Raw genomic sequence first — 14,233 nt, forward strand, 5'->3', positions numbered from 1 at the left:
TGTGGCAGACACCAGCAAATCAATTCAGGGTCATGCCACATACGACTGGCTGCCTGGACACCTGCTTCTCCTGCATGTAGTGCTCCTCCCCTCGCTTTTTCCCATGCCTTCTCTTTAGAACTTTCTAACTTCGTCTGGACGGGGAGGATGGTCTTTGAAACATTAGTCCACTATCTTCCCAGGTTGCTGGCTTCCTGAATAAAGCCAGTTTTCCTTTCCCACCATCACTTGTCTTTTTATTATTTACTTTCAATCGGTGAGCAGCCGAACCTGACTTTGGAAGCGATTCTTTGTCTGGTAACCCTACCATGTTCAGTGCCCATAAGCTGGGAATATCTCTGCTCCAATTTCTCCAAAAAATAAAACTCCTCTCACCTCCTGGGGAGTGGGAGAGGGTAGTTGCTTGGCTGCATGGAAAAGGGAGAGCATTGGAAATCTAAGGTTTTTGTTTACAGACTTCTGAGTAGTCTCACCTATCTGCTGCTCCCTGTGCCTTCTGGAGTACTTGTTACCTCTAAGCACAGAATCCTTCAAAACTGTCCAGGAACATGTTCCCCCACCCATAGGATCCATGTGTCCAAACTCTGACATAGACAACGCATACCGTTTTTATTTTGGTCAAATATTACTTCTCCGTTCTTTTGGAGAATATTGAGATTTAGACTCCTTTGCTGTCTTTCCTGTTATTTTTATCCCTGTTGCTTAATACCATTCTTGTTTTCTTATTATTTTCACTGTAGTAGAGTTTTTATAAGGCACAAAACATATTCATATAAATTACCAAATTTAATATTTTTCTCTTAAATAAATGTGTATTTTTTAAAGCACAGGCATATAATTATATGTGAACATAAAAGTTCTATGAAAACTATGTCTGTTCTGGCTTCCACTGCTTCCTCATCACCTAGAACAGGGCTTAATCCATAATTACTTTTGCATGAATGCACATACACACATATCTACAAAACATAATTTCTCTGTGAAGTATTTTAACATGGCAATTCTATATCATGTTTTTATGGATATTTAAGTTGCCATTAAAACATGTAAATGCAGACTAACATTACTGCTAAAAGCAAACCTATATTCTATACAAAAATGCAGAATTAGAAATGACTGAAAAAATGTGTGTATGCATATATATGCATATAGACAGATATATAGATATATAGCTATATCCTCTGATTTAAATTAAAAACAGCTTATTCTTATGTTTATCCTTAGCAGTTTAGCTCAACTATTTCTGAGCCATATAAAAAATCAGTCCCAGAGACAGAAAACTTGAGCAATGCTTGTGGTTTGACATAAAAAGTGGACCGTAAGTCACACAGCACACCATTATTCTATGGCAGATAACCACCACTTGTATTTTAGAAAGGTCCTTCATATACTTTGACTGCATAGACTCTGGTCTATTACATAAAATATGCCCAAGGTCAAGTCCAACAGGGAAAAATTAGAAAGTATGCCTCTTTCATCATTATTTAAAAAGTTTAAAAATCCTCGGAGGCACCTAGGTAGCTCACTCTGTTAAGCATCAGATTGTGGCTCAGGTCATGATCTCATGGTTCATGAGTTCGAGCCCTGTGTCGGGCTCTGTGCTAATAGCTCAGAGCCTGAAGCTTCTTTGGATTCTGTGTCTCCCTCTCTCTCTGCTCCTCCCCTGCTCATGCTCATTCTCACTCTCTCAAAAATAAACATTAATTTTTTTAAAGTTAAATCCTCAAAATATTGCATTTATTTTTTCAATTTTTTAAGTTACTGGAAATATATACTACAGTCCAAACTGAAGACCAGTTCTTCCTTTTTAGTATTCTCTTCATCTGATCCATAACTTTCTTTCTCTTTTTTTACTCTTCTGCCTTCTGGATTCCTTCCCCCTGCCCAGCTTTTAAAATTGTTCCTCCTTTTTCTTTTCCTTCTGTCCTTTTTCTATTCCCTCTTCCATTATTTTGCAGTGATGAACATCTTTTGATCATTGAAAGCTTGAGATTCATGCTCCAAAAATTATATTCCTTTTGTGTTTTGGACATGCCTGATTTGTTGAAGGTTTATTACTTTAAGATGAAAAGGCATTAAAATGGCTCTATTCAAATAAAGTTTGAGTCACCTGAGACTCAATACCCTGAGAGAATGGGGGTGGGAGATTGGGAAGCATTTAGGGAGGTACAGTTGTGTTGGGATTGAGAAAAACCTATAACAGAATATATGGGATTAATCTTAATGCCATTCATATTGTACCATATAGCTAACTACTATGAGGCACAAACAATTAAATGGAAAAGTCTGTCTGTCTCTTTCACTCTCCACATATCATGACGCACACACATTCTCTGTTTTTCTCTCTGCATCTCTACATGTATATGTAGCATAGTGGTGAAGATCATGGGCTGTTTCGTCATAAAGATACAATTTGGATCTTGACTCAGCTATTGATTATTCAAGTCAACCTTGAGCAAGTGACTAATTACTCTAAACTTTAGAACTCCTTTACACTATGAGAACACAAATACCTAGTTCTCAGGTTGTTGTCACAGTATTTAATTAATATATCTAGCTGTTGATCTGGCATAGGACCTGGTAAACACTCAAGGCTGGCAAAAACTGCTAGCTATTCACCAAAATCCATGTTCTCTCTTCCTTCAGACCAGAGCAAGACCACAATGGCTAGCTGCCTTTGAAGATAACAGAGCTATGTGGTGGAGCTATTTTGAGAAGATGGGGAGAAGTGATATGTGCCATTCTGGCCAATAAACACCTTGTATGTACCAGTCTCTCTGCTCTTTCTCTTTCAGCTGGTGATGAAGCTTGACCTTAGAAGCTCTGTAAATTCTCTTCTTGCTCCTTTGAAATGTATGTAAGTCTTCTCCCAGACTCTTTCCAGTGTTATGACTCAGAAAATATCTTTCTCAAAGACCTCTGAATACGATCTTTGAAATATAACAATGGAAGGAGATAACACCCCTACAGAACAATTACTTTGGGAGGTAGGTAAAAAGAGCTAGAATGTTAGGTGTTTAATTCACTCATTGCTCCTTATATTCAAGTCACACAATAAAGAGGTGAACTCAAGAGAGAGTTCCTGGTTTGATAGCAGAGGTGAAAGAGAACAGTCCTAAATTTCAGGATCTTTAAAATCTGAAAAGTAAATTGCTTCTGTAACGTAAGAATAGGAAATAAGACTGAAAGAACATTTAAATTTTAAAAAATCCCTTTGATTTTAAAGTTTATCAGAGGAATGGACATATGAGGCATAGCCTATTCAAATGAACTCAACTACCATTTAGTTAAGAAAAAAATAAAAGAAGGAAGGAAGAAAGGAGGTGGATAGGAAAGCAAACTTTCTATTGTGACTAAGCCACAGTATATTCTTGGAGTCCAGATACAAGAAATTCTATACCAACTCTGAGAAAATCATATGGGCATGCTGACAAGAACCAACAGGAAACATTTTCATATTCCTCAATCCAATATAATACTGGGAAGGGTCTTGGGATTTTGACCTAGGTCTGTGCTGCATCCTTCAATAATTCATTTAATTGTCTTTGTTTCCATTTCTGTACTTGTAGTGAATGTTGAAATTGATCATTTAAGCTATTTTACATGATTTTTTTTACTTAAACACAGTCTAATAATGGCAATAAAAAATATGACTAAACTCATAGGTAGGAACTCAAACCTTACAGTCAATTATTTTAATCCAGTTCACTTGAAATTTAAAGGACCTCTGCTCTCTGACAGGCCACTTTAGCCAGCTGAAAAAGCATTGACTCACCAGCATTTGAGCTCCTCATGAAGATAAGGGAATAAGGAATACACAGACATGGAGGCTTTAAACACATATATTATATACTATTAAAAAAAAAAGCTTTTAGAATATTTTCAAAGCTGAATGGTGTAGCAAAATATTTTTCCTTTGTAGAAGAAACCAGCAAGAACAAACAATATTTCTTTGTTCATTATAACATGATATTTGTATACAGACCCTCACAGTTGATTAGAGTAGAGCTAAATTTCAAAGAACAGCAATCTAGTTTTTATATAGTTGAGTGGCCTAGATATTAATAAGGATATACATACTAATGATGATGAACCAGCTGTCCATGGAAAAGCTGATTTAGAGCATATCCAGTTTTATCATTCTGACAGCTCGCACGGGAAAACATACCATATTCATTCCCCTTCCTTGTGCTAGAGTCAAATTAGAATTTCATTTAAAGATAAGGAGCCAATATCATACCATTTTACATTCTCATCTTTATGACCTACTTATTTTTCATACTTGCTGTTAAGAGATGGGCATTCTTCAATGTCAGAAGGGAGTGGTTTTATTTCTCTCTATATTTTCTGTTTTAGTGAACTTTTGAAAAAAGGCATTTCTTCCGTCTATCTCAAACACACTTTAATGTATCTGAGATCATAATGATCTTTTTTTTTTTTCCATTTAAGCATTTTTTTGGTTGTGGGCCTCTTTTAGCATTTTCTTATTTCTTATCAAGTATGACTTCATTATATTTAAGCCCTTATTTAATAAAGTGTCATTCATTTCTAATTAGTGGTAGATGATTTCTAATTTGAAATAGATAATAATAATATATGCCTCTGTGTGTAATATTTTAAATGACTATAATAACAATTTGATCAGAAGAACTAATTATTAATCCAACTTTTTAATGCTCTCTTTGATGACAACTGAATTAGACGGGATGGAAATAAACAAACTGCATCAGGGCAGGGAGATCAGAGAAAAAGAGAAACAGAGTTAAAATTTCATACATCAATTTTCCTTGGAAAATTCCATCATGTTAGTATTAATGATACTTGTAACAAGGGCAAGGTAAAGCTGTGAAATTTCTGCTGAGTTCATAATGACCTTTCTATTGTCCACTCTTTTTCAACAGGGTACAATGCTCTTGAGAAACCTAAGAGCTTATATTTTTTTCATGAAGGCAATGCCCACCCAACCTGCTCTGCAAAGTGTCCAAGAACCCATGCTACTAACGCCATGTGGTACACATACACGATTTGCTGGTGCACAACTCACAGGCAGAGAAGGAGTGGAACATATGTGATCTTCTAAACTCTTATGGTCTTACAGGTTAGGCTGGGCACATATGGTCTGAAATCATCATGGCCAACAATCCTGTTGATAGAGATCCCAAACCTGTAATGGTCTGTACTTTCAGTGGAACAGATGTGGGGGTTGGGGGTAAGGTGGGAGACAGGAAACATTTATACTACAAAGGAACAATAGGAAATGGCCTTATTTAAAAGGTAGAGTCATGGAACACAATAGCTGGAATTGACCTAGGCTTTTTGTTGAGCTAACATACCACTAAGCCACTCTTGGCTAACTTTGCAAAGTAAGGAGGAAACAGCATCTAGAGCTATCCAAATTGGTCTTCTCACAGCCTCACAAAAATATTCCTACCTGTCTCCTGTTTCGTAGGGCCCTACCGTCTGCTAGAGAAGTCACAAGTCAATGATGGTTGTTGCATTAAAGCACTGTAAGTTGTTACTTCATACAGGTAATGTAATAATTATAGTCATAGTCATAATCATAATCCTCATCATAAAGTATATCCAGTGTTTATTGAATCCTTACCATGTACCAAGCACTATGCTAAGCACTTTATGGACATTAAGTCATTCAATTTAATCCTCCTAAGACTCCCATATGACAAACATTGTTATTAGCCACAAAATATTTAGATATTAAAATGGGAAAATTAGGAGCACCTGGGTAGCTCAGTCAGTTGGGCATCTGACTTTGGCTCAGGTCGTGATCTCACAGTCTGTGGGTTCGGGCCCCACATCGGCCTCTATGCTGAGAGCTCAGAGTTTGGAGCCTGCTTCGCATTCTGTGTCTCCCTCTCTCTGCTCCTCCCCTGCTCATGATCTGTCTCCCTCTCTCTCTCCCAAAGGTAAATAAATTTAAAAAGTAAAAATTTAATAAAGGGTGCACTAGTCAATTAAGCCTTCACCAAAATAACTGAATTTAAAATGGAGAATTTAAACACCATCACTTTTTGGATGGGAAAGACATCTGAGTGGGAAATACACCTTCTAGTTTTATCCAACTCATAACCAATTCTGATTGCTTTTTACTCCTTTGAAGAGTCACAGATCAGCTGGCTTTCCAGAAATATACTATACTATCTGGAAATTCAGGTGTGAAAAACAAATTTCTGTGCCCTGGATAGTAAACAGAGATGGCCTCCTTCATAAACTAACCACAGCCAATTTACGCAGATACCCACTGCAGAAAAAGCACAAAACAGTATAAAGTAAGCATTCTTGTCTTCCATTTCTAGCAGCTCTGTCTTCTGCAAATACATAATTCATGCAGCTATCAGGTCACTTTCTTGTCAGCGTCACAAAGGAAAGTGGGAAGGAAGGGCCATTTTCATACTAATCAGTCAGAGAATATTTTGCAATACATTGTATTTTGCAAATACATTGCAGCCAAGTGCAGCTCCCTCAATGTGCACACTTCCTGCAAAAGCCTCAATGTCTTATGAGTTATTAAAGCATCAAGACTAAATTGGAACGTTGGCATTTTTAAAAGTAGACTATAAAAAATTACCATTCAATTCCCTTTACCCTTTTCTCCCAGCCATTACTTTCCTGTTAAACAACCTGAGGTCTCTCTAATAGGCCTCTCCTTCCTATACTCTCCTGCCACTTTTGCAGTAACCACTTTGGAATCTTGAAGCTGAGACCAGTCACCTTTATTTGCCCTTCTCTTATCCAGCAACAGATCGCCACTTAATCCCCATCCATTTTTAAAAGGAGTTCACCAAGATGTTTCAGGTGGAAGAAAAGAATACTGAGGAGTCTAATGGCCCTCAAAGTACTATTTCCACTGCCAGTTTTCACCGCAGAAGCACAGGAAACACCTCAAAGTCCTGCACAGAGATGGGTACAGCCTCGTGGACAACTGTTGGGCCAATGCTTTGGTTTTTGGTGGTACACAAACAGAAAGGTCCTGGGCAGCAAGTAACAACATGAGATAAGAAAAGAAACCCTACTGGGTTGCCCAAGTGGTTCAGTTGGTTAAGCATCTGACTCTTGATCTCAGCTCAGGTTTTGATCTCAGGGTATGAGTTCAAGCCCCACATTGAGCTCCATGCCCCGCCCCCCCCTCCCCCCGCCAAAAAAAATAAAAAAAATAAAAGAAACCCTGGTACTTTAATTTCCTAGTCCCCAGGTCAAAGAAACAAAATCAGTGATTCAGACCTATTCAAGCTTCTATAGCATCTATTTTTGTTTTTTATTTTTGACACTATGAGGTGTTCTTTTGCAGCCTAATTTCATTTATTCTGTGTGCCTCAGGGAACAGGACTCCTCCCAATTGCTTTGGAAAACGATGCCATAGTTTAATAGATGTCACTAGCACAGAGGAACTTTCATGATGTTGTGACTAAATTTTTCTTTTCTTAATTGCATACCATTATTCCTAATTATGTTTACTGGTATGGTGCTAAGTAATTATGCTCCCTTCTTCCTGTTAACACCCTTCAGATATTAGAAGCAGTTTTGTCCCTCATTAATTTTAGCTGAGAAGGCTATGTATATTTAATTTTGTATTATTTTCCAGGTTTGTGTCAAATTTTCCTCCTCTCCCAAGATGTTTTGCTCCCATACAAAGTGCTTCTCTGTCTTTTAGAGTACGTAATGGTCATCCCTCTGATCTCCTTGGCCCCCAATCTTAATGGGGATTGGCATTTCACTTTTCACTTTGTTACCTAATCTCTAGCAAAATCCTATCTTTGTCTCCATGGTCTTTTCTACAATTTATCCCTGCCACCTCTTACCTGCAACTGGGTTGTCTTCACAACCTCCCTAAGTGTGTTGAGGCTGCTATAACAAATACCATAGGCTAGGTGGCTTATAAACACCAGAAATGTATTTCTCACAGTTCTGGAGCCCAGAAGCCCAAGATGAAAGCATCTGGCAGATTTGATTTCTGGTAGAGCCTGCTTCCTGTTTCATAGTCTTCTGATAATGTCCTCACATGGCAGATAAGCTAAAAGGCTATCAGGGGTCTCTTGTATCAGGGCACTACTCTAATTCAAGACCTAATCACCCCCTGAAGACCCCACCTCAAAATACTATCATATTGGGGATCTAGGTTTCAACATACGAGTTTTGGGGAGACACAAATAGTCTATAGCGCATCCCGTTCAGAAAACTGTCCTACTCAACGCTTTACCTCTCTCTCCACATGTGTATCGTTATGTTCTGGGACCCCTCGGCTCTTCTATCTTCAGTTCCAACCTGCAGATGAAGCTCTCTCTTCTGCCAGGGCTTTCTGACTACCTTCATGCAGCTACTAGACAGTCTAAGAGTGCCTGATCTTAGGCCCAAGCTTCTTACCTTTTGTCTCCAGCCCTGAGGCTTCTTTGTTGGTACCTAAGTTCAGAGGCCACAGGACTCCCAGTACTCACGGGTGATGTGCAAAGAAAGGGGTGAGTTAGCGCTCCACAGTGTAAAACCTACACCAGTGGGGACAGAAGCTGACAAATAAACCCTCCCTTCCTTTCTCCCCACCAGCCCCCAGCCTCTTGGACTGAGAAGTAGGGGGTCTCACTTAGTGGAGCCCAGCTCAGGAACACACCTTCGCCTGGCTCTCCTGTTGCTCATCCCTACTTTCCTGCTCAAACTCCTTAAGAAAGTAGGATCGGGGTGCCTGGGTGGCTCAGTCGGTTAAGCCTCTGACTTCGGCTCAGGTCACGATCTCGCGGTATGTGAGTTCGAGCCCCGCGTCGAGCTCTGTGCTGACTGCTCGGAGCCTGGAGCCTGTTTCAGATTCTGTGTCTCCCTCTCTCTGTGACCCTCCCCCATTCATGCTCTGTCTCTCTCTGTCTCAAAAATAAATAAACGTTAAAAAGAAAAAAATAAAAAAATAAAAAGAAAAGAAAAAGAAAGTAGGATCAACGAAGCCATGGCTTCACACTGGTCTTTCAGGTGAGCCCAGGCTAAGACAAATCATTTGTCATCCTTCATAAAATTACTTCAGGAAAAAAGAATAACTTACTCAATTTCACCACTCTCTACCTGTATATCTTTCTTTGGTTGATTCATTCAAAAATATTGAAGAATGCGGAATGTAAAAGAGGAACATTAAGGGGAAAATTGCAAAGAGAACACCAGAAAGAGAAAGGAGAAAGCAAGACAGATGAAATGCACTGTACAACTTCACACAGTGTACAGACTATTTGCTATCTTATTTAATTTTCACAATAATCCTATGAAATAGAGTTCTATGAAATAGAATTTGGCCACATGCTTGAAAGCATAAAGACTGAATAGCAGACTCTTTCTTTTCATGAAATTGAAGTTTTCTAATACAAACTACTTATACCCTTATAACCTGTATTAATTATCTTTGCTTCACAATAAGGAATCCCAAAACTCAGTAGGTTAAAACACATATTTACTATCACACAGTTTTTGTGGGTCAGGAATTGGAGCACAGTTAAGCTGGGCCTTCTGCTACAGGATCTCCGAATCAAGAGGTCACCAGCTAGGCTATGGTCACCTAAGGCTGAGCTAGAGAAGGATTTGATTCCAAGTTCACATGGTTATTGGAAAGGTTCAGTTCCCAATGGGCTGTTGAATTGAGGGTCTCAGTTTCCTCCTGACATCTGGCCAGAAGCCGCCCTGAAGTTTTTGCCACCTCAGCCTCTCGAGGACGTCAGCTTGCTATATCAAAGTGTACAAGCTGAGAAAGCAATAGAGAATCTGCAAGATGGATGCCAAACAATCATTTTCTAAGTGTTTTCTAACCTAAGCATGAAAGTGGCATCCATCAATGCTGGTGCGTTCTACTGGCCAGAAGCAAGTAATTTAAGGGAAGAAGATTCCACTAAGTCACGAATGCCTAGGCAGGCAGAAACCTTTGGGGCCATCTTAGAAGCTTACCTGCCGTGCATTTCAATTTAGTAAACAAGACATACAGCAAAACTACAAAATGAGGAAGGAAAGAGAGGATACAGTTCTAGGGTACAAATTATAAATTATATGCTATAATATTTAACATGACTCCTAATTTACAGTTTTTCTGAGTCCATAGCTCCTTCTCTCCCTGCCAAGCCACATCACATTTCTAGAGGCAGAGTGTTCTTACTGTTGAGACTTGTTAGAGAAGGCTAGGCAGGAATGCAGAAGTCCTTGGCTCCAGGCTGGAAAGTTTGAATTTACGTCAGTTTAGGGATTTGGCAGTCTCTTAATTCTTTACTTTAAAACTGGTGTATTCTCAAGAGATCTATATGGTGAATTGCTTGCAAAAATGTTCCCAATCCTCCACCCCTTTGCTATACTCTTTGCAATGTGATTAAGTATGGGCTAGCCTTTTGGCTAGTTATAGTCAGTAAAGTGCAAAGGAAGTGACCACATGCTTGTTGAGCTAAACCTTAAGCAGATTTCCATTCTTTCACTCTTCCTTGAACCCAGAAACCTGCATGAGAATAAACCCAAGTGTGCCTATGGAGGTATGGGAGGCCATATCGAGCAGAGCCAAGTCAGTCCAGTTGTCCAGGAAAGATGCCCTACATGATACAGAGCCCAGCAAAGATCTACAGAGCTACCTAGCTGACCATATGCTGATCAAACACACGAGTGTAAGTCTTTCTCAGACCAGCCCAAGTCACTAGAAGAACCTTGCAAACTGGGAGACTCACAAGAAAAAATGGTTGTCACTGTAAATCGCTCATTTTGGAGTGGTTCATTCTGTAGTAATATTGAAATGATATTCAGTAAGGTAGTCATAAAAAAGGTCAGTTTAGGAAGGAAAAACTGAAATCAAGCCATTACTAGAAAACTACAGTGTGAGTGTGAAGTAATAAGGCCCTAACCTCCTAGCAGCAGTTAGGAGGCATCCAACATCCGAGAGACCAGGTTTTAATAACAGTCTCTGAAATTAAGTTCAGATGCCACTGAGTATACAAGGGACCAGGGCCTTAAAAGCTGAAAAGAAAATGTTCCTGAAGACAATTCACAGAGACCATCTTACTCCTAGCCTCACTTTATATTTTGAAATAAACAGTAAAAACAACTGTATTTTAGAAAAGACATAGAAGCAATTTTAAAGTAAAATCACAAAGAAGACACATTTCTCACAGTATCTGTAGGTAGCCTCCATAATACATAAAAAGGGCACCCCTACTAGGTATGTGACTGGTTTTCTGTGTTTTCGTACAGTAAGAGCCGTAATTGAAAGAGGATACCATCGAAGATGAATTGGAAAACCAGGATAGTCCTAGAATTAGTCTCAGGTGTAGAAGGAACTTGAAGAGTCATTTAACCAAACAGGTTTTGTTAAACAGATTCCCTAGATGATACTCCTCAGTGAATGTAAGAACTTCCGTTGGCCACCTCACCTGATTTGGGCTCCACATGTCAGCTTTTTCTTACATTTAACCAAATTCAACTCCTCATAACTCCCAATCATTGATTACTGCTCCGTCCCCCAGAGCAGGAGTACCATGACTGGGACCCCTCTTCTCTGTCATTTTTTTCAAATATCTGAAAGCAGCTAGTGCAGGCCTCCAAAGTCCTCTCCTTTTAAACAAACTCCCTTCCTTACCTTGCATTTGACCAGTTCTAAGTCCTCCCAATATTCTAGTGGATTTCCCATAAGTAAATTCAAATTAAAATGAAAATAAGCAAAATAAAAAATTGTAATGCAGTGTGTAAAACTCAATAGTCCAGTTCATACTGAACTTGAATAACTAAAACTCCATGTCTTTTCTCTGAGTAGCCCCATCATACCCTCCATTCTGATGTTCTCCAACCTTTGTGCAACTTGTACCAGGGAACTAGATGAACTGAGATAAAGAAAGAAAGAGAGAGAGAGAGAGAGAGAGAGAGAGAGAGAGATTCCCAGAATGAATGTACTATGTCTGTGTTACATACATATATATAATTTTTATCTGTAAAATTAGACCACAAGTACCAACTGTTTGACCCCTATTTTCAGTCTCTCCTTGCTTCTAGGTAATCACGAACATTCTTTCAGTTCTAAATAAATAAATGTTAACAGGTACAAAGACTATAAAGGAGACTTATATAAAGTCTCCACAGTACTCCATCAGGCTGGCACTGATCCATCAGTAAGAACTCTGGGTACAGTTTACCACCTATTATGAAACTACCTAACTGTGCCCTTGTTCTCTCCGTTTGTGCCAATCTCACACTCGGTGATGTTAAGTCAGTGTCGATATATACCTTGCCTGCAACACTTCTATGACTAACTCCTCTCTAATACTTAAAAACATTAGAATGACAGGTCCTGATTTTGTTCTTCATCCACAACATAAAAGCCTAAAACTCTACTCACTAAACAGCTGTGTGACTTTGAATAGAATCTTTCTTTTTTTTTTTTAATTAAGTTTCTTTGCTTATTTCAAGAGAGACAGAGACAATAAGAGTCGGAGGAGGGCAGAGAGAGAGAGAGAGAGAGAGAGAGAGAGAGAGAATCCGAAACAGGCTCTGTGCTACCAGTGCAGAGTCTAACGCAGGGCTTGAACTCATGAAACCATGAGATCATGACCTGAGCTGAAACCAAGAGTTGGATGCTTAACTGACTGAGCCACCGAGGCACACCAGAATCTTTATTTTCTAATCACTGATATTTTTAAATTTTCTGTTGTATCTTTTTTGCTTATATATTTCTCAAGTGGATTTTCATTTAACTACTAATCCTATAACCTCATAACTATCATCTCACCTCTTTACCTTTTGATGTGACCCAACTACACTGAGAAACTTCACCATTATTAATGTTCCAACCCTGTGTTCATTAATATGATTTTCTTCAAAATCGTGTCATTTGTAGACAGGATAGATTCAAGCAGATTAATGAGCCACAATCCTTAAGTAAAATAAAAACCAAAATCGATGATGGGGCAGTGGGGGAGTGGGGGAATGATAGGAATGACTTTGACTAAGTTTTAATAAAACAGAAATCAACAAAAATCAATAGATATTTACTAAATGCCTACATTTCAAGGCTGTTAGCTAGGAACTGTAGAAAACATACAATATACAAGTGCTGCTTTGTTAGAAAAGAAAACACATAACCATGTGAAGTAAAAAAAAAAAAAAAAAAAAAACACCAAAATATTTAAATAACAGCACCAGACAGTTATAAAAGAGATGTCATAAGGCAGACATGATGCATTGCCAGATGAATTATTCAGACAATAAATTTTACAAGAGTTCAGAAGAGGGAGGGATCACTTGGGGCTGGGGTGGTCAGGTCCATGAAGATAGATGCGAGCTAGGACCGAAGCTGGATAAACAGATAAACTTCAGACAGGGAAAGGGCAGGGGGAAGGCACTGTGGGAATTTGGCATAGCTTCCGTAAAAGTATTTGCTGGAATGAATGGAGTGTTAGTCAAACTTTTTTTTGGAATGGTTTTTAAAAACTGTCAGAAAGAAAGAGGAGTAGTCAGTAAGTTCTTGGAGACGCTGGTGACATATTTTTGGAAATAAGATTGAGAAAGCTATTTGGAGAGAGGTGATGATTTGTGAAAGGGCTTCGGATGCGAGGAGGCAGGGAACATGAGCTCCGGCAAGGAGGGAGTCTTGTCAGCAGTACAGTGTGGAGTAGCAGAAGATGAGAGAATGGAAAATGAAAGAGAGGCAGAAAATGCATCTGGGCTGGCACTAAAAAATGGCCAAAGATTCTTCTACACTAAATCTTTTATTTGCTCAATAAATATTGAACGGGAATTGCATAATTCCTCACTCATTTGGTTATTTATAGTTATAGACACATGAGACCACCACTTGTGGGTCTGATATGATGGATCCCCCATCCGTGGAACCAGTTAGTGAAATAACTGTGAGACCAGGACCAGCAAGATTTCCTCTTCCCTAGCCTGTGCAGGAGGCAGACGTAAGTCAGATAAGGATTTAGAATCAGTCACTGATAGTGGCAAGGGCCGGAATGAAACACCAAACCTGGCGCGAAGAGCAAAGTGAAGGGCAGGAGAGCTGGAGAAACCACTTAACAACAAAGGACACCGGTGTTCCGAAGAAAAATGTGGAGTAGGTGCTGCTATCCACAGCTGGCTTTTACGTCACCACAATGGTGTAAAGAGCGGCGAACGGGAGGACAGTGTTGCTCACAGGGCAACCTAATTTTGTGACCTTTGGATTCGGATGATACTACACTCCACCACAGAACATCCACGGCCCACCGCTAAGATACACGCAAACCCC

Source organism: Panthera onca, chromosome F1 (genome assembly GCF_046562875.1).
Source record: "Panthera onca isolate mPanOnc1 chromosome F1, mPanOnc1 haplotype 2, whole genome shotgun sequence".
Lineage (NCBI taxonomy): Eukaryota > Metazoa > Chordata > Mammalia > Carnivora > Felidae > Panthera > Panthera onca.